We start from the raw sequence: 20,662 nt of genomic DNA on the forward strand, positions 1-20,662 counted from the left end.
GCCAGGCTCTGAAGAAGGTCCAACTTGGAAGGTCATTTCAGACAGGAGTGGAGTCAGCATTTGAGGACTGTCTGGTCTCTACTCCTGCCAGGACTGCACAGTCAGCCAGCTTGGCATGTATGGACCACCCAGCAGGAGTTTTTCTTGACTGTGCCCTAATCTTTTACTTTCCCAAGTTTCTCTATATGGGTACCTCCCCTTTTAAAAGCTCCAGACACAGCCAAGCACCACTATTGCTCTAGCAAAGTATGAAACCCCAGAAATCAATGGTTTGGGGAAGAGTCTTAGGGGAAATAGAAGCTTCCTTATTCTTAGATGGGATAGAACAAGAGCAGTTCAGGATCAATAACCATCCCACCCCATGATAAAACATGCCCCTTCCAGAATCTTTCCTTTTTTGTTCATTCTAGGTGTCTGTCTGGAACAGCTGGGGTATTTGAGCCACAGCTAAGCTTCTGAAAGTATTCTAAGGAACAGTTTTTCACTTACTTGATTCCTTTGAAAATAGGGGTATCTTATGTGATAACTGCTATCCCAGAGTCTTTGATCCTCTGTTCGTTCTCAAGTCTTGGCTACCGTGTACTACTTCAAAGCTCTGTAGATATTTTATTCTAAAGAAAAGAAACTTGGTTCCTTTAAGTTGTTGTTGAAACATTTCTCTCTGGGTATAAACTTGGGTTGTATCTGGGAGCTCTGTTAAAAAAAAAAAAAAAAAAAAAAAAAGGTCTTTAGTAAGCCAAAGCTGTTAGAAGCTTATAAGTAAGTGACATTACAATTGACGGTCAGTAAATAGTGGAAAGATCGCATGACTAACTTCTCCTTCAGATCTGAGACAACCTGGAGCTAGACTTTTGTACTCTCTGCTCAGAAAAGCACATAGTGACTCGGGGTTTGATGCAGTACAAAAATGACATGCTTATGTACAACTTTAACTTTCTGCAGCACTTTTTACAACTTCTTGTGAATGAAGTAGGCAGGGCTTGCATTTGACAGATGAACTATGTCCAGCGTGAGGCAGAGTTAAAACCCTTTCCTTGGCTCAGGAACTTCAGGCTGGGGCCTGTGTCTGCTCTCCCTACATCCCTGTCCTCTAGCATATACCTCTCTGCTAACATGCTGAGTTTCCTCGGTAAATTACTCCATCTCTCTGTCTCCGTCTTCTAACCTCCACAATAAAGCCCTTCGTAGTTTTAACTCTCTTTTTCACTGTGCCCCAGTGAGCAGGAGTTTGGAACTTAATTGCTGATGGAAAGGCAATAGTTGGATGGCTAAACACGCTTTCCAAGCTATCTTGCTGATTTTCCTCTCATTCCTGGAGATAACTCATCTTTCTGTAAGTGTTTCTTTGAGTCTGTGGACTGCTCTTAACGCTCTTGTGGGTCCTGCCTTCATTTGGGAACAGAGGCAGGCGGAAAGAAAAGGAAGTGTATTGCAACTACCAATATCTTCCTCTAGGAGGAGCTGCGCAGCCCAGATGAGAGTGACACGCACCAACTCCAGCTCCTCGCCGGGAAGACTTCATCCCAGCAACTCGGAATGCTTGGCCGGGGCGGCACTCGGTCTCTCCGCAGCAGTTCTCGAACTGGCCTCCTTGAACGTCGGTTTCCCCTTCGCTTCTGCAGCCTGGATCTGGGGGGCGGCGGGCCAGGCCCGGCGTGACCCCTGGTGAACGGTGGCCGCCTTTTCCCACCCCTGCTCTCCCATCCTCCCTTCCCGTTTTACCCCGCCCCCTCTCTCCTCCCCAAGCCTGACAGCCCACGAGCTGCCAAGCAGGGCGCAGCCATGGGAAGAGGAGGAGGGCTAGGGAGCGGCGGCGGCGGCGGCAGCAGCGGCTGCTACAGTGGCGGTGGCGGCGGCGGCTGCTGCTGAGCCCGGGCGGCGGCGGGGACCCCGGGCTGAGGCCACGCGGGCCGGAGGCCCCAGCACCATTGGCCCCAGAGCAGACGCGAACCCGCGCTCTCTCTCCAGAGGCGAAGCTCGGAGGTACTGGAGTGGGGCTCCGGGAGTCTGGCTTTATTTTCCTCCTGTTGTGCCAGGGGGCCTGAGAGTGAACCCTGGGACTCTAGTTGTTTATGAAAATGGGAGGATCTGTCTTATATATTTACATGGATGATTTTTTATTTCGGATGACTTGGCTGTGCTCCCCTCCTCCTTGCGAAGAAGTTGTTTTCTGCTGGTGGGTTGTTGTAACCCAATCGTGTGTGTGTGTGTGTGTGTGTGTGTGTGTGTGTGTGTGTGTCTGGAAGTTGGTGGGGGCGGCAGGGAGTTGCGGGCGACAGACGAACCATCCCACTCTGGCGTCTGCTCTGGCCCGCGAGTAGGGTGCGTGGAGGGGTTTACTCCGGAGATAGTTTTGTTAAAGTCATAAAAGTTTTGCTAGTGTGTTTCTGTTTGCCATTATCTGCCTGGCTGAGGCAGAGCTGCCGAGGCTGCTGCTGCTGCTGCGCGGGGAAGGATCTCCGGCAGCGAGACTGGAGAGACTGGGAAGGTCGAGCTGTGCGCGTGGACACGGCGCGCAGAGCGCGCAGTCTTTTGCGCGTTTGTGCGGGCTGCAGCCGCACATTGGCACCGGTGGAACTGGGGTCAGTAGAGTGACAGCCACCAGTCCGCATGAATTGGCTTAAGTGGAAATTGTGGCGAGCCGTCCTCCCCGAGCCTCCCCGAGCCGTCCTCCCCGAGCCTCTACAACTAGTGGTTGTAAAATCAACCAGGCTTAAAGTTTTGACAAAACTGCCAGAGGCTGCGGGTCAATGGGGTGGCCGCGTGTCTAGGGAGAGGGCGCTGGCGGCACAGAGGGTGCGGGTCAGGGTCACCCACCTGCGAGTGCGTGGGGAAGTCTATTTGGGGCGAATGCTTTACATATAGCCGGAGGAGATGCCTGCTGAGACCGAGCTGCGGGGGTTCTCGGTCTGGCGTGGACTGTGTGTCCTGAATGAGTGTAAGTGTGCGCTGTTTGCGCGCGCGCGAGTGTGCGCCTGGGGAGGCGTGTCGGCGCCTGAGCCAGTCGGGTGTGCAGGGTGGAAGAGGCCACAGAGGTGCCGCCTGCCTGTTTGTGCAGCCAGGAGACCTTGGAAGGGACAGAGAAAGGTAACGGGAGGCCAAAGTGTTGGGAAGTCAGAGTGGTTTCTGCATAGGATTAAGTATTAAGGGCTTTAAAATAACTAAACCCATTGCCCTGAGTGACTGAGGACTGGAAGTGAGGGTTTGGGGAGTTCTCAGGAGAACTGCATGGGAGGGCGTTTGGGAGGTCTAAGAGATGTGTAATATGTGTGAGTACAGAACTTCGGAGACAGACACAGGTTGGAGCTATGAATTTGAGATTTTCAGGGTGCTGCTGTCCACAGTCCAGGGACTGGCTGGTTTCAGAGGTGTTCAGGCTCCCTGGTGTGTGTGCCTGGGAAGACACTCATCTTTTCTCCCGGACATGGGATATTGTGGCAGCTCAGGTTCTGTTTCCTGAGCAACTGGTGTTCCAGGCTGGTTTCCACCTGAATCACCCTAGAAGTATCTTTTTTCTGATGATAAATGTTGAAACATTTCCAGAAATTAAAATGCTGGATAGAAACAAAATTGATGCAGCAGACAGGATTGTTAGCGATTGGGAGCTCTTTTTTCCTTTGAGAAAAGCAAAGCTTAGTGTTCCCAGATTAGATTTCAAGGAGTCTTCAGTTATTTACAGCTTCCCTTCAGATGGGCCTTTGGATGGAGCTGGAAGGATGTGTTTTGGCCTAGAGACCTTTGGAAGACATCATGTGTAGCTTAAAGGGGTTGTCCCATCTGTCATCATCTTCTTCCACCCTTGTAAACTTTTGTTTTGCATTAATCTAAGGAAAGTTGGTGAGTCAACATTTAGCTTTTTGTTGTTGTTGTTGTTGTTGGAGTAAATATATCACAGTGAAATTATAGTTGTGGTCTCCTGAAGGCCATGCAAACCAACACTTAATGGGCAAAGGTGTGAAATGAAAGTCTATAAATGCAATGACAAAGTGACGAGATGAATGCATTCTTTTTTCAAAATGAACATAACTGTGCTCACAAAAATTTATTCTAGCCAGGATTGGGCCCATGTTTTTTATTATTAGTTTTTAAACAGCAGACTCCACATCATAAACCACTTTAAAATGGATACTAGAGGCCTATGCTATCTCTGGCGCCTGCTTAAACAGATGTTTACAGTGCTTGGTAACCTATGGGATTGTCATGTTGAGTATCTTGTTAGCTCAGGACATAATGTTTATAGCATAATATAATAAATGGAGCCACAGTTGCAGCATGCTTCTTCCAAGTGCATGAAGCAAATCTTGCATCAGGGAAACAAATTCTGCAGTTGGTCCAACTTGGCTAGCCTTCTTTGGGTATCTCCTGGTAAGCACTGTTAATGTAAAGATAAATGTGAGTAACACAGTGAGAAAGTAGGACAGTAAATTGTTTAGCTTAGTGAAAAAAAGCATGGATTATGCTTTTTGAATCTGCTAACCTGAAGATTACACTTCTCAGGTTATACCACTGGTAAATTGCACAACTATGAGAATTTGGTTTGCTTTTAAAGAACAATTTTTAAGAAGTATGTCAATAATGAAAATAACATATTTCTTAATGTGTTTACATGTGTCCATACAAGCCAATACTTTTTCTTCTTTAAAAAGAATCCTATAATTTCTGTGGTAATGATTTAAATGTTATGAGCATTCAAATCACCTAATCACCTTTTCAATCTTCAATTGATAAGAATCGAAGTCTGGTAAGACTGGAGTCATCCCTCAGCCAATTGTGTAAACAAGACAGTACAGAATGTCTTTCTGGCAAGTAATTTTTTTCAACCTGAAACAGATAATATAAATAATATGTCCCATAAAAGAATTACTTAGGATGATAATTACTTTAGAGGTAATTATCTGGTGCATGAACCTCCATCTGTGAAAATGGTCTAATCTATCTCTTCTTGGAAATAATCATTTGGAAATCTCCCTTTTTCTTTGTTCAGTCCATTCTAGGAAAGATTGATTTCTAGAAAGTTCTGCCTTATACTGAATCAACATTTTCTTTCATCCACTTGCCTGTCCTTCAGGAGCTGACCACAATGAATCTAGTCTCTTTTCCCTGTGTTTACCATACTTGAAAACAAACATTATGCTCCTTGCTGAATCCCCTTTTGCCTACACTTGTAGCAGTTTTTCACCCACTGTAGGGGTCCACCCTCCTCTGCCTTGAACCATATGCCCTTGATTCTACATTCTCATTGTATTAGTCTGTTCTCATGCTGCTAATAAAGACATACGTGAGACTGTGTAATTTATAAAGAAAAAGAGGTTTAATGGACTCACAGTTCCACATGGCTGGGGAGGCCTCACAATCATTTCAGAAGGTGAAGGAGGAGCAAAGGCATGTCTTACATGACAGCAGGCAAGAAAGCAAGTGCTTTCTATAAAGGGAACTGCCCTTTATAGAACCATCAGATCTCATTAGACTTATTCACTATCATGAGAACAACATGGGAAAAACCCACTTCCATGATTTAATTAACTCCTACTGGGTCCCTTCCACCACATATGGGAATTATGGGAACTACATTTGAAGATGACATTTGGGTGAAGACAAAGCCAAACCATATCGTTCCACTCCTACCCCCTCCTAAATCTCATGTTTTCTCATTTCAAAAGCAATCATGCTTTCCCAACAGTCCCCCAAAGTCTTAACTCATTTCAGCATTAGCTCAAAAATCCACAGTCCAAAGTCTCACCTGAACCAAGGCAAGTCTCTTCCGCCTATGAGCCAGTAAAATCAAAAGCAAGTTAGTTACTTTCTAAATACAATGGAGGTACAGGCATTGTGTAAATATGCCCATTCCAAATGGGAGAAATTGGCCAAAACAGAGGGGCTATAGGTGCAAGTCCAAAGTCTAATAGGGCAGTCATCAAACCTTAAAGTTCCGAAATGATCTCCTTTGACTTCATGTCTCACATCCAGGTCACACTGATGCAAAATGTGGGCTCCCATGACCTTGCACAGCTCTGCCCCTGTGGCTTTGCAGGGTACAACTTCTCTCCTGGCTGTTTTCAGAGCTGGTGTTGACGGTGGCTTTTCCAGGCACATGGTGCTAGCTGTTAGTGGATCTACCATTCTGAGGGCTGGGGGATGGTGGCCCTCTTCTCATAGCTCTACTAGGCAGTAACCCAGTGGGGACTCTGTGTAGAGGATCCAACTCCACATTTCTTTTCCACATTGCCCTAGCAGGGGTTCTTTATGAGGGCTCTGCCCCTGCAGCACAACTCTGCCTGGACATCCAGGCATTTCCTTACATCCTCTGAAATCTAGGTGGAAGTTCCCAAACCTCAATTCTTGTCTTCTGTGCACCTGCAGGACCAACACCACGTGGAAGCTGCCAAGTCTTCGGGCTTTCACCCTCTTCAGTCGTGGCCTGAGCTGTACCTTGGCCGCTTTTAGACATGGCTGGAGGGGCTGGGACACAGGGCACCAAGTCCCTAGGCTGCACCTAACAGGCCCAGAAAACCATGTTTCCTCTAGGCCTCCGGACCTGTGATGGGAGGGGCTGCCATAAAGACCTCTGACATGTTCTGGAGACATTTTCCCTATTGTGTTGGTGACCAACATTTGGCTTCTCATTACTTATGTAAATTTCTGCAGCAGTCTTGAATTTCTCCCCAGAAAATGGGTTTTTCTTTCCTATGGCATCATCAGCCTGCAAATTTTTCAAACTTTTATGCTCTTTTCACCTCGTGAATGCTTTGCTGCTTAGAAATTTCTTCTGCCAGATACCCTAATTAATCTCTCTCAAGTTTAAAGTTCCACAGATCTGTAGGGCGGGGGCAAAATGCCTCCAGTCTCTTTGCTAAAGCATTAACAAGAGTCACCTTTGCTCCAGTTCCCAACAAGTTCCTCACCTTGATCTGAGACCACATCAGCCTAGACTTTATTGTCCATATCACTATAAGCATTTTGGTCAAAGCCATTCAACAAGTCTCTAGGAAGTTCCAAACTTTCCCACATCTTCCTGTTTTCTGAGCCATTCAAGTCTCTAGAAAGTTCCAAACTTTCCCACATTTTCCTGTCTTCTTTTGAGCTCTCCAAACTGTTCAAACCTCTGCCTGTTACCCAGTTCTAAAGTTGCTTCCACATTTTGGGGTATCTTTACAGCAGCACCCACTCTACCATTACCAATTTACTGTATTAGCCGATTCTCATGCTTCTAATAAAGACATACCCAAGACTGGGTAATTTATAAAGAAAATTAGGTTTAATGGACTCACAGTTCCACGTGGCTGGGAGGCCTCTCAATCATGGCAGAAGGTGAACGAGGAATAACGCACTCTCACATGGCGGCAGACAATAAAGCATGTGCCAGGGAACTGCCCTTTATAAAACCATCAGATCTCATGAGACTTAATCACTATGGCAAGAACAGCATGGGAAAAACTCGCCCTCATGATTCAATTACCTCCCACTGGGTTCCTCCCATGACATATGGGGATTATGGGAGCTACAATTCAAGATGAGATTGGGGTGGGGACACAGCAAAACCATATCACTGACCATCCCTCCTAATGTGTGTTTTCTAAACCGAAGATTTAGAATTCGTAGTTCTGAACATTCTATATCTATTAAGACAGTTTAATATTAATGAAATTCTTTAGCCATTTCATTACACTCTTGATTAATTTCATACCTATAAACAAAATAATGTGTTCTTTTCAGATTATTAATCATCCATAGTCAAAGCATTTTTATAATAGCTTCAAAACATTTTTTCATGCCTGAATGTACTATAAATTTATGGAAAGTATAATACTGTGTGGGTAAATAAAATTCTATATGCAGTGCAAATAGAGCCTTAATTTCTCCCTATCAGGGAATATCAACCCCAAAATACCGGAAGTAGAATGTTCCAAAGATAAACTAGTTGAAGCTACATGTTATAGACAGGTAGGGACTATGATGTGTTTTTTTCATAGGCCTCATTGTGTCTGCTTCCATGAACATGAATCAGTACTAGCAATCAGGCATGTATTGAAGACTTGTTCTGCCGAAGTCCCAGAGAGTATGCCATCTGGCCTTAAATGAAGTGAAAGTACATCAAATAAAGATACTTCCTTGGGCAACTGGGATTTAAGGTGTATATGCAGGACATGACTAAGTCAACCATCTACTTTTTCTCAGGAAGTAAATGGCTTGCCAATGCCACAGGAAAGTCTAAAGCGTTCACACTCCATAAGCGTGTCCCATGTCCTGTTGTGTGTCTGGACAGGAGCTGGACAAAGGCCCTGTTACTACTCCTAGCTTACCAAGTCTTAGCTGCCTTGGAGGAAGACAGCGAATCTGGCTTATCCAGAGGAGAGGCCTGAACTGTGAATGGGGCACCTACCTGGTGTGACTGATTTCTCTTTTATGTATCTGTCTTGGGCTTCCAGCTAAATTGTGAATTCACCTTGCCACCGAGCTAAGAATCTGCCACAGCATTGTCTTCCTACACACACACACACACACACACACACACACACACACACACACACAAACATTTATGGTGGATGTTGAAGACAATGTCAGTTTTTCAGCAAGTCTGAATGTGAAACAAATGACTATGTTTCTTGGTGCAGTGGGGTGTGAGGATGAGAGACAGGAAACCAACCTGTGATATAAACTGACATCTGAGCCTACCAAAAGCCCTTTGAGAGACCTTTGATCAAGACAAAGGGATAATCATAGCCTTGTGCACTTAGATGAAATTGTCCATGCTATTCCTGTGTGTGTGTGTGTGTGTGCGTGTGTGTGTGTATGTGTGTGTTTGTTCACTTTATCCCCAGCATTATGGTCTCAATTCATATACATTTGCTTTTTTCTTTATTCTATTCTGATATAAAGGAAAGAAATAATCAATGATTCATTTCCTTTTTTTAACATTTCAAAAATTTATTTCACTATTCCCTACCTCCCAGTCCTCACCCCCCAAAATTACAATTACGATAGACCCATTGGCAAGTACGTGGACATGCAATTTTCAAACCAAAGGTTTACTTTGCTATAAGAAACAACTAAGTTAGGATGTTATAATATGAAATAATAGCAAATTAGATGTCAAGAAACCTGGGTCCTCTCCAAGCTCTGCCTTTAATGGGCTTTGCATTTTTTTGCAAACTATTTAACCTTCCTGGGCTTCATATTTCTTATATGTTAAAAACAAACAAGCAAAAAGGAGGAGTAAACAAAATGACCCCTTAGAATTCTCTTCAGGGTTATGGTTTGAATGCATTTAATTATCGAATTTCTCTCTTCTTTTAAATGTAAGCATCAAGAAAATATTTGCCTATTTTATTCTCTCATCATTAATTTTTAATCAATTAAATAAAATAGATAAAAATTTTATCAAAACCATGTTTCTTGCTTTCATTCTAAAACAATGCAACTCACCACTATCTGATTCAGAAAGTCTTTCTGAAATAGTGTTTTTTTCTTTTGTTGTTGTTTTTTCTTTGTGCTAAAGAAAATTCATTGATGAGTACCAAGTTCTTAAAAGAAGGATGGAAAAGTCATTGTTGTTTAGTCTCAACTTCTTTCTTCAGTGCTTCCTCCTACCTCTTAAATAGGCAAATAAAGCGTTAGGCCAGGCACTAATTTTGCTTAGTAATGATTCATAAGAAAATAGTGATTTTGTCAGAAATTGCTGGGCTGCATGCTTTTAATCAGCGTCTAAACTTACCTTCAAATACTCCATTCCAAAATCAGCAGATAATTTCTTCTAGAGAGTCTTTCAAACTCTAGTGTCAAACAGATGTGTTTACTGTTTTGATTAGGGCTTATTTCTTTTGTTGTTGATAAGACTTCAGCCAGTTTTCTTTAGACTAATATTATTATATTCCCAATGAATTATACTCTTAGGTTGTGAATTTGTTTAAAGATAAATCTATCTCCAGCTGGCTGGCTTCCAAGTAAAAAGGGTATCCTAGGGAAGAAGTGCACTTCACAGGGATTCAGTACAGGTGTAGAGAATTCCCTGATAGAGAATTGGAACACATCAAGAGTTTGCAAATTGAAAAGGTACTTTTATGTGCTTATCCATGGTGGACAACCTGTGTCCTAGGGAAGAAGCGCATTTCACAGGGATTCAGCACAGGTGTAGAGAATTCCCTGATAGGGAACTGGAACACATCACGATTTTGCAAACTGAACAAGTACTTTTATGTACTTATCCATGGTTGACAACCTACTGTGCTAGACATTTGCTGTAGTAACTCCTTGATTTTTTCCTCAGTTGTTTATAAAATTAAACAGTTGAAGTAGCCTATTGAAAACTCTTAAAAGAGGCCTCTCTTGTATTCCTTTAGAATACAGTATATTAAACAAGTGATAAAGTCCAAAGAAAAATCCTTATTCTTTTCTTGCTTTAAAAAATGCACTTTATTGTATTAAGCATTATATCTATCTTTTAAAACTTTGAATTGCCATATCAATGAAAGTAGAGTGTTATCATTACAAAACAGAATCGCAGACAGTGCTTATTGAAAGAAAAGATGCATAATTGATGCTGTAAATGCTCATCTTGAATTTGATGATGGCTGGTGAGAAACCTCAGTCGGACATTCAATTTTGATTGCCATTGGTAAGAAAGGCAGCCTTTGTTCTTTGTCATTATGTGGCACATGATCCTATTTCACCCTATCAGCTGCTTCTCTGCACACTTTCAAGCTATGTGATTGTTATACTAGAAAGCATCTAAATTGGCCAAACTAATGAAGACTAATCTGACAAAGCACGTGTGAATGATAAATTGTGAAAAGACCCTGAAAATAGAGCCTCCTCAGTGGCTTCTTCCCCTAAGGGTAGAAGATACCAGAATCCCTGGGCAAGATGAAATAGATAAAGGAACGACATCATTTTTATACCCAGCAAATCAGAAATATTAAAGAAAGAGAAGCAAGAATGAAGAACTACTACTTTCATAGTTCATTCTTGCAGTGTAGCACCTTATTTCCCGTAGAGACATTGGCGAAACCATGTTTTGCGTTGCCATAGAATAGGTGTTCAGTAAATATTTTCTAGATGGCCTTAATATGTAGTAAAACAGAGAGAAATACGGAAGCATTGACAAGAAGTTTGTGGATAATTTGAGGGCAAAAGGATGTGGATAGGATCAGGTTCATAATGCAAATTTGCTATTATTCTCCTTAGATTAATGATGTCACCCAAACTTCATGATCTGCTTTCCAAGGTATATGCTGTTCACAGCCTTGGAAACATTTAGAAGTTTTTAATACTTGGAGCAAGATGGATATATGTTTCACATTTTGTCTAGGACTTAGTAGGACTTGGGAGACATATCTACTTTGCCAGATCTTAGTATACTTATTATGGAGCATGACATTTTAATTCTCTTTGCTTTTGTCCTATAAAGTTTAGTGTTTTATTTTTCTCAGTGCATATAGGGAGAGAATTATTTATATAATCTGAAAAGTACTTTGAAAACTACTTGGGAAGAGATGTTGAATAAATAAGTTTTTTTTTTTTTTTTAATTAGCCTACAGGATGTAAGTCTGGCCAGGCTAGTGGTATTTTTGGTATCATTGTGAAAAATCAAAAACAGAACATGCATTTATCAATCCATTAGTGTGTTCTCAGGAATGTGCTAGACACTAGGCAATATAAAAGTAGTATAAAACATGACTCTTGACTTTAGGACCAAGCATTAAAGCCAGAAGGCAACACTATTAATGTAAATTCATGGTGTGATTATGGAACAGTTTATGACTGTACAACTTAATGAAAAGTTCATTACAGACTAAAAATACTACATTTATTTAGAGAGAAGGAAAATCTGTTCAGATTGAAGGATTTGAAGAGTGGCCTTCATGGGCAACATGGCTCCTGAGCCAGGACTTAAGATATGGTATTTTTTTTTTTTTTTTGATAGGTTAGAAGGGTTGCAGAGGTTTCATGCAAGGGGTTAGGAACTGAGGACCAGGAGGCATATCTTGAGCTCACTGGGGTTACTGGTAACAGGGAGCAGGCAGAGAGTACCAGGCTGTAGATTTGTTTTCCATTGGAAGCTCTTCCCATTTCTTATTATGGTTGCTGCATGTAGGCTTATCCCTTGGGTAGGGCTATTGGAATGGCCACCCTGAGCCTATTGCTTATTGGATGGATAGTGGTGGCTCCTGTGTGATATTTCAGCACATTTCTCTTTTCTGAACATTATGTAAATTCAATTGTAAAACTACTTTCTTAAACAATGTTCCAAGAGGCCTATTAAAGATGCCAACAATATGACTTCCATTCAAGAATACGATCTTGAATGGGCTTTACAATGGCAGAGCTGACCTGAGATTACCTCCTGTACTCCTGCTCTCAAGCCATATGCTGATGCTGACTGTCCTGGTCCAATAGAGCCATAAGGCCTCATAGAACTTGAGATCATCTACCAGTGGCTTTCAACCAAGCTACTGCCTTTCTGCTAGGTAGTGCATAGGGACATTGGGAAATACAGTTATTACAAGAACTGGAAAGAGTTGTAGGCTTTTGGTGCCTAAAGTCAGAAATGCTAAATTTCTGTGATGCCAGGGGCAGTCCTATATAAGAAATTATTATGCCTCCTCAAATGCCAGTAGATCCCTATTCAAATATTTGAGTCTCATGTCCTCACTTTATTTATAGGTGAGGAAATGGGAGGTCCTGAGAAGTGACACAACTTTCTTCTAGGATTAAACTTCACAGTGTCAGTGACAGATTTATAACTCAATTCTTTTAATTTTCTTTCAAGAGCTCTTGTTGCAGCACCACAGTCCCTCCTATTAACATGGGCTATAACTATGGAATGGCATGTTGTTTATCTCTGTCATTTTTATGGAAGGATGATAGTTAGCTGTGTTAACTATCTGAATGGGTGCAATGTGCATAGAGATAACTGGTACTTGACCAGCAGTTCTTTCCCCTGGGAACACACACAGATTCACCTGTAAATTAGGGTTGGCAGATGCCTGTTGAGATGTCAGCCACAGCCAAAGCTTACAGATAGGCTGACTTTCTGGAAAGGGCATGGAGCAGGCTTTGGATTCACACAAATCTGCTTGTCTGACAGGATTTGAATACAACTCTTCTTATCTTTACTATCTTTGTGACTCTCAACCAATTAAACTCTCTGAGCTTTATCTGCAAAAGAACAGGTGATGATTCTTATTTCACAAGGAATGAGTCAAAACAGTTCCTGGCACATATTGGGCACTGCAGATACAGAGAATTCCCTACAGTATCTTTTTGAGAGTAAAGACTTGAAACCTTCACTTATAAAAGACCCTCCTGATAACAGTTGCTATTTTTTTCTCCTCCTTTCCCCAAACAACCAAGGGCTTTAATGAGTCCCTGAAGTGTTTATTTTGTTTAAACTGTTGAGATTTCCCTCCTTCAGAAGAGTCCTGCTGGCCAGAGATGAGTTTCTTTTGACTTCTCTGTCAATGTCCCTGTATTATTGTCGTATAGTAAAAATGGAAGATTTATCTAGATGGTTACTAGCAGGTTATGAAACTTAGATTTTAAAGTCAAGAATAAAAGCCATTCCTGGGTAGAGATGTTTTTCAGAGAGATTGCTACCTTGCCAGCGATGAGAGAGCCTCCTTAGGTGAGGTGAATACTTTTGCCAAGTTAAAGGATAACACAATATAATTTATTTAAGTAAGTTTTTTATTTGGGACCAATTTCAGGTTTGCAGAAAAGTTGCAAAAATTGTAGAGGTCCTATATATTCCTCACCTAGTGTCCCATGTTAACATCCATAATCATGATGTATTTGTCAAAACTAAGAAACCAACGTTAGTACAATGCTATTAACTAAAATCCAGACTTCATCCTAACTCCCCCAGGGCTTCCACTCACATCTTTTTTTCTGTTCCAGGATTCAATCCATAAGAGTGCGCTGCTTTTGATTTTATGATTTTTAAATACTGTGCATATACTTTTTTTATTTGGGCCCTCTCACATGTTAAACTAACTGGCCTTTGTAACCAGATAGCAAGTTCTATAACAGAAAATACAATGATGTTGAATCCAGCATCATGCTGGACACAAAGTATGTTCTCTAAACTAATTAAATTTATCACAGCAACAAGAAGAACAAAATTTTACTCAGTGTACATATGTGTAGCTGAGTCCTCATTGGTAAGCTAAGAGGTACTCATAAGAGTGGGATGACTTGGAAAAAATTTGATTTTGAATGTGTGCCCTGAACATTGGTGTAAAGCAGGACCCCCTAAATCAACATTAACTGAGTTTGTACAATGTGCCTAGCATAGTGTGTGCATATCACACTTACTCCTGATAACTGTAAGGCACATAGCCTTGAGTAACTTAGCTGAGGAAATGAGACCAAGGGAAGTTAAGTTACTTGCCCAGGGATTCACAGCTAGTAACAAAACTGAGATTAACACATGTTTTTCTGGCTTCAGAACCTACACTCCTAATGTGGTATTCAATTACTCCCACACTTCTCCACTTGCTTAACCCCTATTCTTGGTGTCCTTTTTCTAGGTATACAGAATTTGAAAACTCTATATTGTCTATATTGTCAAACTGCAGCCAACCTGGATACACGGTATATACTTTTTTGTGAGCTGGATTAAGTTTCAGCCTTGAATTTGTGGATTATTTTCAAAACCTACCTAACATCTGTAAAACATGTTATTTTTTAATATGTAGATATCCACGTAAATTGACCACAAAGCTCTTCAGAAGGTCCCATAATCCAATAATTAATAAAATTTTGAGACATGGCTAATAACAGGCACAGAAGCATCTGCAAAGGGCAGGACATTGATATTGTATAATAATTTAAAGTATTTTATTATTGTATAACGTGCCTGAGTTTTGGATAATTGACCTTCATTTCTCAGTCTTTACATAGTTACTGCTTTTTTAAGCGTTACATGAGGGATGTGGAATATTCAGTGAAACATTTGACTAATCTTTATATTTTGAGTGGCCCAACTGAAAATTACCCTTGGTTGCCTTGGAACTCTGAGAATGATATTCAAAAGTAGAAATTCTTGCAAATTATTTGAGTTTTGGCTCTGGGAAGATAAACAACATGAATAACTAGGTTAACCAGAGCTGAAATTTCTCTAACCTATAATTCTAAATTCAGAAAAGAATGGGCTTTAGGGTTTTTTGTTTATTTTTGCTTTGATTACAAGTTGTTGGAAGCCTAGAGTTAGTATCTAATAACACAATCTATGCAACACACAAATTATTGGCTCACAATGATATCTAATTTCTAAGAAGATACAAGAAGGCAATCACGTAAAAACGTGCTTTTCTTCATAGAAGGAATAAGCTGGGATTGGCCAAAAGGTAATCCCTTTAGAGTCTAATGGTTAGAGCATTACATATTTTTAAAGAAGATATATTACCTTTTAGAACATATGTAAGAAACCATTTTCTTTGCTTATATGGCCACATAAAGTTGTCATGGTTTTAAACTGTGACCTTAGATCCCTTATAGAAGTAATTACAGGCACAATCTGTGAATGAAGATTTGCAAACTATGCTTCACCAAGCCTCAGGGACTATTGGATGTCCAGAGGACAGAGCCATGTTGGATGTCTTATGGGCCTTCAGTCCTGCAAAGCAGTGTGCTTTCATGTTTTATACGCAGCAGTTCTGAGAAAATTTAAGTTGACAAAACAGCCTCTCTTCTTATTATTTTTATTTATTTATTTATTTTGAGATGGAGTATTGCTCTGTCGCCAGTCTGGAGTGCAGTGGCATGATCTTGGCTCACTGTGACCTCTGCCTCCCGGGTTCAAGCGATTCTCCTGCCTCTGCTTCCTGAGTAGGTGGAACTATAGGTACAGGCCACCATGCCCTGCTAATTTTTGTATTTTTAGCAGATACAGAGTTTCACCATGTTGGCCAGGATGGTCTCGATCTCTTGACCTCGTGATCTGCCCGCCTCAGCCTCCCAAAGTGCTAGGATTACAGGCGTGAGCCACGGCAGCTGGTGCACCAGCCTATTTTTATTTTTTAAAGACCTGAGTGCAGTGGTGCAATCTTGGCTCATTGCAACCTCCACCTCCTGGGCTCAAGTGATCTTCCTACCTCAGCCTCCCAATTAGCTGGGACTACAGGTGCATGCCACCACACCCAGCTAATTTGTGTGTGTGTGTGTATATATACACACACACACATATATACACACATATATATATATATAAATAGAGACAGGGTTTAGCCAGGTTGTCCAGGCTGATCTTGAAGTCCTGAGCTCAAGTGATCTGCCCACCTCAGCCTCTCCAAGTTCTGAGATTACAGGTGTGAGGCACCATGCCGAGCCATCCTCTCTTCTAAAAAAAAAAAAAAAAGCAAAGAAAAATGCTTAAGCCTGCTATATATTTTCTTATATTGCATAAGCTACTTTTCTGACTGCCTCTCTTTAGAAATTCCTCTGATTTCTAGAGAAAAAAATCACATTAGCTTTCCGGTTTCTAAATTCAGGCTTACTTTTGTAACTGCTAGATTATAAACTCTTAGAGGGCAAAGGGCTTTGTATTCTCTACTTGTGTACACTCAGTTAGTTTTCTTAAGCAGTTACTTCTGTGTAAGCAACATTAATGAAGTGCTTAGTATGATCAAGGGCTATACCAAGTCCTTTTTTATATTGTTTAATCCCACACAAAACCCATGATCGACCTAATTCTACACTTGGTGAAACTATGATGTAGGGAGGTTAAATAATTTGTTCAAGGACCCACAGCTGGTAAGTCGCACAGTGTATTCAAACCCAGATCTTCCTAATTGCAAATGTGTCCAACTCCCATGCTTCTAACCACTGCCTATGTGGTGGTTCTTTGATATTCCTCCCTCTAAGAAGTGGAGTTTAATTCCCCCCCTCCATTGAATGTGGGCCGAACTCAGGTGACTCATTTCTGTTAAATGGAGTAAAGTGGAAGTGAAAATGTGTGGCTTTAGCGACTAGGTCATTCAAAGAAATTCAAAGTGGTTTCTGTCTTGGTTGTTCTGTCTCATACCTATTGGGCATTTAATCTGAGGAAAAACAACTGCCATGTTTTGAGCTGTTTATGGAGAGGCTAAGATGAAAAGGTACTGTGGATCCAACAGGCAGTTTCAAATGAGGACCTGAGGCCCTCAGACCAACAGCCAGTGTGAAACTGAAGCCTCTTGACCACAGCCTCCATGAGAGTAAAAGAATCTTGACCCCCCTAGTGAACCACAGCCTCCATGAGAGTAAGCTTCAAAATGGAGCCTTGACACCTAGTGGAGCCTCGAGATGACTGCAGTCTTCCACCAACAGCTTGATTCATGAAAGACCATCAGCCAGAGCCATCCAGCTAAGCTGCTTCTAGGCCCCTACTCTTAGAAAATAACTGTTTGTTGTTTTGACTGCCAAGTGTTTGGTTCATTTGTTATGCAGCAATAGATAAGTAATGCAGCCTAACACTGTCCTTATCATTTTTTTAAAAAGAAATTATTTTAATTTTACTAAATCACAAATTTTAAAGCATTGATACAGCAAGGAGAAACTTTCCAGAAAAAAATGCTGCCAAATTTAAATAGTAAAATATTAATGTCCAAAAAACATAATAGTTACAATGACATCTAGGATTGAGGATTTTGTAAGTCAAAGGTCAGCTGCTTAAAAAATTCATAATTTTAAAAGGAAGGATATTAATAATACCTGCATTATTGAACATAGATAGCATTTTGAACTTTTAAGAAATCCTCATGGGAAAACTCAGGAAATACTCTGTTTGGTAAGTTATCACTCATAATCTTAAATTGTTAGGTGCATGTTTGCACTTTCCATGATTGAAAGAGGAATGTAAAGCAAAGTTGAATTTTAACCTCTTCCCTAGTGATTTTACTCAGCTTTTCAAAGGGGTCCTGAAAGCTCAGAGGTCAAGTCATTTCTTGGTTTGCTCTGCCTGACAAATTGCATTAACTCTGCTTTATAGCCACTTGCAGTTTAATAAATGACTTGGACTTTGATTAATATCTTTAGTGCTTAAGCCCAAGAATTTGTATAAGACTTTGGGATATAGTACTGTAAATTTATCTAAAGATGGACACTGGAAGGTAGAAGGAGATATATTAGTGTTGGTTTAGGTACATGTCTAGGTACTGAATTTGGATCATCATAAGTCCTTACAGAAGATACTTGTGGATTTGTCTTTTAAAAAAAATGTGAAAGTGATTTTTTAATATATTTACAAAGTGATTTAAGTGATTTAAGGAATTCATTCATGAAGTGGATATGGCTAGTTCTTGTTTAGTATTCAGAATGACTGTAATATAGAAATGCTGATTTTCCTTGCCCAGATTGTAGAACACAGATCAAACCCTCCTAGTCCTTCCCTTAAATGTTTTTTCTCCATGCAGCTTACACCCTGAATTCTCAAAACATTTGTTATATTGAACTGGACTGGATAGTATATGCCTGACCCTGATTCATGGGATTATGCTGCAAGGGAATATAAAGATGAATATTGATAGCCTGAGTGTGAAAATTCATAATTACTCTCATCCTCGTTCATTAATTCATTTGTTCATTAACTCATAAACAGACTAATTGATTCAACAGATATTTATTGAACATTTACACTTTGCCCAGCAGAGCACTGGACTAGGTGCTAGCACAGTATAATAAGCAACCCAGAAATAGCCTCTGCCCTGCTGGATTTCATAGTCTAAGATGGAGAAAGGCATTAACCAAGTGTAATTTAAAATCGTTTTAAGTAATGTGAAATAAATATATATGAGAACCTGACTCAGGTTGGGATTTGATGATTAGGGAAAGCTTTCAAAAAAGGGATATTTGAGATCTAAATAAGAGGGAGAAGAAAGAGACAATGGGTAGAGAAAAAATAGGATCCAGGAAGATACTTAGTACTTCTGAGAACTAAAAACAGCCAAGTCAGTGTAGTCAGAGTTCAAAGAGGGAGAAAGTACATATCTAAGAAGAAGCCAGAAAAGTAAGAAGGGACTACGTCTTACACAATGATGTAGGCTGTATTTTAGTTTTTATTTATCTTGAGAGCAATAGAAAACCATTGAAGGGTTTGAAGCAGGGAGTGACATAATCAGGTCTGCATTTTAAGGAGTTCACCTGCTCTGTTATGAAGCATGACTGGAGGAGGATGGAAAGAGATGTTCAGGGAGCTGGATTATAAGTCTGTTGTAGGCCAGAGGTATTGGTAGCTTGGACCGGGGTGATGATGCTGAAGATTGAAAGGAGTTAATAGATTTATAATATATTTGTGAAGTAAAGTTGACTGTACTTAGTGCTGACTTAGATAGTATTGGTGAGGGATGTCATGGTAAATTCCAAGGTATTGGGCTTCTTCAACTGAATGGGAAACACTAGAGGGAGTGCAGGTAAAGGCTGAGGGAAAGTGAGGGACAGTAGTTCAGTTTGAGGATATTTTGATTTGGAGGCCTTTTTAAGACATCCTCAAGGAGACACAGTGCAGTCTTGAGTCTTGGATCAGAGGAGATACCTGAATGTATAAATTTGTAAGACAGTGGTTTATGCACACTATTGAAGCCACAGAGGTAAATCAGATGATGTACAGAGTGCAAATGAAGTGAGAGAAGAAAGCATAAGTCTGAGCCATGAGAACTCCAACATTTAAAGGCCAAGTGGAAAAGTTGACAAGAGTGGGAATTGTGACTAGGGTAGATGCCAGAGTGGCATCTCAGAGGCCAAGGAAAGAGAATCATTTAAGGTGCTGATGAGGGGTAAAGTAAGAAGGTCCTGTAAATGTCCCCTTGGATTAATAAAATTGATGTTTTGAAAGACTTTAAGGAGAGTGAGTTTGTTGTAGTGATGGGGGCAGAAGCCAGAATGAAATGTCATGGGAAATGGGTGGGAAGTCTTGAAAGAGAGACAGTGAATATAGGTAATTCAAGATATGTGGTCAAGGGAAACAAAAAGGATAAGGCTTTAACTAGAGGAGGAAATAGAGTTAAAGGAGGAATTTTTTTGTTTTTTGTTTTTTGTTTTTTTTTGAGATGGAGTCTCACTTTGTCGCCCATGCTGGAGTGCAGTGGCGCGATCTCGGCTGACTGCAAGCTCCGCCTCCCAGGTTCACGCCATTCTCTTGCCTCAGAATCCCGAGTAGCTGGGACTACAGGTGCCTGCCACCACACCCGGTTAATTTTTTATATTTGTAGTAGAAACGGGGTTTCACCATGTTAGCCAGGATGGTCTCGTTCTCCTGACCTCGTGATCTGCCCGCCTTGGCCTCCCAAAGTGCTGGGATTACAGGCGTGAGCCACTGCGCCCGGCCAGGAGTTCTTTTTTTTTTTTTTTTTTTTTTTTTTTTAAATGGGAGAATTGAGCACATTTAAACACTAATGTGGAAGACCAGTGGGGAGGATCAGGGGTGGCCTGAAGATAGACAGAGGGTGGATAAATAATCATATAGGATTCCTGAGAAGATAGAAGAAGTTGGATCCAGAGCACAGCAGGGAGAATTAGTTGGCCTTGGAGAGGAGAGATGATCTGTACCCTCTGTTCTAGAAGAAAGCCAAAGGTGATGTGTGCAGATGCAGAGGTGTGTTTGATGTGGTGGAGGCAAGTCAAAGGAGTTTTTGTTGGATGCCTTATACCTGCTCCAGAAAGCAGTTGAGTCACCAACTGAGAGAGGGAG

General features: G+C 41.1%; 1 protein-coding gene across 1 annotated transcript in view; it reads left to right on the forward strand.

Moving 5' to 3' along the window:
• The first annotated feature begins 1,522 nt into the window (after positions 1–1,522).
• GHR (growth hormone receptor) overlaps positions 1,523–20,662 on the forward strand; it is a 300,485-nt gene continuing 281,345 nt past the window's right edge. The window contains exon 1 of the mRNA XM_025387793.1: positions 1,523–1,983. The gene's annotated coding sequence lies outside the window, so the exon portion shown is untranslated. The remainder of the gene's footprint in view (positions 1,984–20,662) is intronic.

This window comes from Theropithecus gelada, chromosome 6, assembly GCF_003255815.1.
Source record: "Theropithecus gelada isolate Dixy chromosome 6, Tgel_1.0, whole genome shotgun sequence".
Lineage (NCBI taxonomy): Eukaryota > Metazoa > Chordata > Mammalia > Primates > Cercopithecidae > Theropithecus > Theropithecus gelada.